Here is a 5,353-nt window from a genome sequence, read left to right on the forward strand (position 1 = left end):
AGAGGAGACCAAGGGAGGCTGGAGACAAAGCACATGGCTCAGCACAAGGGTGGCTGAGTAGGGGCAGGCAACAGATACGCTGTGGTCGGCTCTTGCATGTGCAAAGTGCAGGTGGGCAGCAGTTAAAAGACAGTGACAAGCTACTGGTGTATACATTAAATATGCATTAAAAGCACGTTTAGGTCAGCCCCAGTCTGGCAGTGAGAGTCAGTACAAATGAGCACCGCCGTTGCATTTATTCCCGTTACAAAATTTTCAAGTGACAACAAAATGTCGAAATTACCATCTGGAAAAGGGACAACAAAGCTGCCACCCTCCTGGGCCCCCCCTCCTCCCCATCAGCATCCCCAGCACAAGGTCCTGAGAGACCCCTTGGCTCGTGGGCCACGGGGCACGGTCGAGCTCTGTGCCCAGCCGTGCCAGCTTGCATGCCCACCAGCTCCCTTCCCTGGCCAGGGGTGCCGTGGGGTGACTTGGAAGTGACCTTTGCTGCCTCGGCCACAGCACCCAGCGCTTGGCTGCTCCCAGTGCCATAGCCAGCCGGTGGCATGGCATGGGGTCCCTGGCCAGGCCTGTCCCTCTGAGGCTGGGTCCTGCATGCCCATGGGAAGCGGGGGGACATGGCCGTGACCACGACACCAAGGCCGGTGGGACTGTTCGGTGGGGAGGAGGGTGCCGGTGGCTGGATGGGGGGCACGCACTAAACTATTTCATCACCTTCAGGAGAACTCCCTTGGAAGACAGATGCCTCTAACTGCAAAATATACTTTAGATTAAGCTCTTACTTTTCCTATTTGCGCTACTTGTCTGTATATAATTTTCCTGTTTGTGTTGTGAATACAAACTAACAGTTTTCCCTAAAACTATTTTCTTACCCATTTTGCTTTCAAAAGCTGATGCAGGAACAGAGCCTGGTCACAACCACTGTGCGTGAGCCGCCAGTGCTGCCTGCCCTCGTGGCTTCTGCTCAGAGCTGTTTGCATTGGGATTTTACAGTCCTGGAAACATTCCCACCCACCGTCATTCCCAAGGCAAGGGCCTGCTTGTCACTGACCCCACAGTTTGGGTTTTGCTCCCCTCCCTGTAAGGGAGGAGCTGCAGACCTCACTACCAAACCCGAGATGATGCTGGGAAGCTGTAAGCCTTGGATCAAGCTCTCTCATTATACCATACATAGTGCAAATCTCTCGTAAGCCCATGAGATCAGGTGAGAGCTCCGTTTCCCTGTGCACTGTGACTGTCTCCAAAAAAATTATAGTTTCAAGCATAAAACCACTTTGGGGGGTGGGTGTTGGGAGGGGGTGTTTTTTAAAGCCTTCCTGATATAAACAGAGCTGGAACTCAAATGCAAAATAAAATAATTTCCATCCTCTAGCTTCTTTTTTCAGGTAAGCAGCTTGTTTCTGTAATTCAAATTAGCTCTTCATATTCAAGTCTTATTTTATTTAATCTTATTTTTTTCAATTAAATTCAATTGTCTGTGATCTTCTTAACTTCCTATGCTTCTCTGCCTATCTAATACAGACAAATTTTGTATGTATTCCTTTCACTTTTTTTTTTTTTTGCAAGCCAGCGATGCTTTGCTTAACAAAACCATCTTCCAGCAGAGACAGGCGGGTAAGAGCAGAGCCGTGGCTTGGTCTGATCCTGAAGCACATCTGCATTGCCCATACACAAGCAACGGCTACTAAAAGGGTGTGCTGGGGTGGGGAACATGTTTTCCACCAGCCGGCTGCCTCTGCATGATGTCCGGGTGTTCGTGCTCCCCGTGGGCAGGAAGGAAACGCAGAGCCATGGGGGGGGAAGGCTGGGGCTGGCTTTGCACCCGTGTCAGCCAGCACAGGGCAGGAGGAAAAGGAGCATCCCTCTGCTTTTTGAAGTGTCCCTTCAAAACACAGCCTTTATTTCTTTCACCTTTCTAGAGGGATAAAAGGAAAAGTTTCATGAAAGGCATGGTGTTTCATGAAAGGCATGGTGTTAAACACAGGTTACAAGTACCTGAGGGGGTTCAGACCAAGTCAGACTCCAACATTCAGTGCATTGCAATGCCTGCAATGGAGCCGCAGGGTAGCTCCAAGCTATACATAAGATGTTTTTTTCTTAAGAATGCCTTTTACAGAGCCTTCCCCCGAACACCCAGTACTCCAGACACATGAGCGCAGCCCACTGCCCTACATCAGGTCCAAACTCATCCCTCCAGGCACCAGCTCTGAAGTCCCACGCAGGTCTCTGCAGCCAGACCCTACACCTGGTTAGGATGGGGGGACCTGGAGAAAACTGGGGCCATTCAACAGAGAGGGAAAGCAGCTGTCAGCGGGAAGAATAATTCTGGGGACAGTTTTGTCCACAGTTGTGAAGCTGGGAGCAGAAGAATCACCTTGGAGGTGGTGAAGCTGCCACCCATACCCACTGAGAAAGCTGTTGGCAGTGGGCAGACTTCAGAGAACACTTAGGAAAGACATAAAGGCAGGAAAGCTGCAGCAGCCAAAAGATAAACCTCAACAATATAAAGAGGTGATGCATATGGTCAACTATGTCTTTATCTGGCCACTTCTCTGACACAAGTGTCAAAGGCAACTGGGAGCCCCCTGCCCTGCCCAGCAGCCACCAGACCCAGCACTTGCAGGGGAGATGCTCCTGCGGGATTTGCTCGGTTATTGCATTAGAGGTGTTTTCCTGCTGTTACGCTGTAGCAAAGTGTAGCTATTTCACCATCAGTGCCATCACAGTGCTTTCAGTGCTTCTGGAAGGGTTACAGCAACCAGAGGGCCGGTGATCAGGTGAGAAATTCAGTTTCCACCGTCTTTTTTAAATACTAATAAATGCTTAGTCTCTCTGGTTATGATAAAAGGCTGGAAGCAGCCCCCAAGTGTATTTCAAAGATGGAAAGACCAGAAGGCAAAGAATAAAGGCCCCCAATTTTATTATTTTGTATAATTGGAGAGCAGACGTTGTCTGTAGCACAGTGCCATTAGGGACACTGGATTTCTAATAAGAAATCCATGGGGGAATTAGACGCTGTTTCAGTGGTGGTGTGGCTGATTTACAGAGATGCACCTGGAGGCAGAATCCATGCCCTGAGTAGCTGTACTTCACCAAAAGCAAAAAAGTCAGGCACCATTTGGAAATCCCTGCAAAAACTGGGTCTGCAGTGGAAAAAGCAGTAGCCCCTTAATTATAGCAGCACTTGCGGGAGCTGTGATAATTAGGAGTTTCTGGTGTTCTGGAAATCAAAGTGTTTTCTATTCTCTTTTTTAATTAATTCAGGCTTTTATCTATGAAAGTGGAGATGAATTAAGGTTCTGCTCTGGGCAAAGTGCAATGACGCTTATGCAGTCCCTGGTAGGGTGAAACCACCAGACCCCAGGATGTGAGCGATGCCCCTCACCCTGCAGCATCCCTGGCCTCTGGTTCTTGAAAATTTGGGAAAATAAAGGGGAAAGGCAAGAAGGAGACATGCCTGAGCAGGACTCACCATGTCACACATGTATCGCAGGGACCTGCTGCATGGGGATGTGCATCTGTGTATCCTCGGCAGAGGACAGACCGCCTGCCAGCAGGAATTCGTGCATGGCAGATAACAGACACCCAGCATTATCACCTCCCCACACTGGGAAGGGTGAGTCAAGCTGTGTAAAAATCATAGGATTGGTATAAAATCATGACTTTTTGTTTGTTTGTTTAAAGCAAAGTAACATTATATGTCCCTTTTATTTTGCCCTGGGAGGGGATGATCTGGGGAGGTTTTCTCTGGCAAACCCCTAGGGCTGGGAAATCACACTGAAAATCCACACATATGTTAGAGGATGACGAGAGCAGGGTAGGATTTGCGCTAAAATCATGTGATGTGACCAAAGCAGATGCCTTCATGATGTGAAAACGCACATGCACGGATGGTAGAGAGAGGTTTTTGGCTGTAAGGAAAGCCTCCAGCTGAATGGATGACCTCGGTGCTGGGATCAGGAGCATCTGCCACCCACCGGAGCTGAAGGTAGCAGCCCAAGCCAGTATACTGCAACTAACACACACAGCTAATTAATCAAATCCAGCCCTGCCAATGTTATCAGGAAGTTGCCTGGAAATGATCCCTCATGTCAAAGTCTATTTTTAGATCCAATCAATCAGGACCCGTCCCGGACTAAGCCGTGCTCCAGCTCGGGGCATCTCCAAGCCTCGTCCTTTCCCACGCAGTGCAAATTCTGCTGCGGGTTCGCAAAGCACAGGCACAGCACTAGAGCCCTGCCCCAGAGCAGCTTTGTGTTGGGTTAAACCCTTCCCCCGGAAAGAAATTGCGTTTCAACATCCCCCCTCTTTCGGTTTTGGTCTTTTTCTCCTTTTCCTACTAGATGGCGCCTGCGCGACAGGCGGAGCCGAGCCCCGGCAGCGCCAGCGCCGAGCATCTCTACCAGGTCTCCTCCGGGAAGGGCTGATAAATGACATTTTTCTCCGAAAAGCCAGGCAGCTGCGAAAGCGACAACCTGCCAGCAGCTGATTAGCAGCAGGAAGCCGTTTTCTGATAGCGCTGTGTTAACTGTGCTTTCCCACCAGCTTCCCCAGGGGATGCTGCCAGACCCCCGGGGGGTACGGGGCCCAGCCAGAAGCTGAATCTGGGGTACCCCGGGCATGCATAAGCCCTGTACGGACACTTCCAGACCGAAGCATCCTCCTGAGCACCCTGGCACCATGGCCAGTGCTGCCAGAGTGCTCAGGAGGATGCTCAGGCTGGAAATGTCCTGCATGGCCATACAGCCAGCCACGCTCAGCCACATCTCACCTCTATAGTCTGGTCCAAAATCCAAGCATTCCACTGGCATTTCTGGATCAGCAGCAGAAGACATGCAGCTGACAGCAGGGAGCAGGTGATCAGCATGGCTGGAGGCCCCTGTCGACTTCTAGCACCTTGCAGCCACCATCACCCCTACACAGCCGTGGGGTGGACGGAGAGCACACAGCCCACCCTCCCCCCCTGGGATGCTCTGGGAGGGACATGGCAGTACTTTGTCCCCCCTGCAAGCTACCCGCAAGCAGCTCCCCTCTGCACGCTTCCCCCTTGCAGCTCTGTGAGGATACAGCCAGGTCTGTCCCCAGCACATCACCCCCAGTATTTCCAGATAATGCCAGCAGAGTCGAGGGACAACACAAGCTACTATTTCTTCACCCAACAAAGATGCTGTTTGCCCAGCTCAGGCTTCACACAGCAATTGCAGCTCCCTCCCCTCCCCGCACCAATTTTTGCAGCCCCCAGCTCATAGCCCCTGCACGTGCCCTCTGTTTCACAACCATGCCAAATTAATATCTGGCCTCTGCTTGCTGGCAATAATTAACCATACACAATCAATTCCACTTTGTATAC

Source organism: Falco naumanni, chromosome 8, assembly GCF_017639655.2.
Source record: "Falco naumanni isolate bFalNau1 chromosome 8, bFalNau1.pat, whole genome shotgun sequence".
Taxonomy (NCBI): domain Eukaryota; kingdom Metazoa; phylum Chordata; class Aves; order Falconiformes; family Falconidae; genus Falco; species Falco naumanni.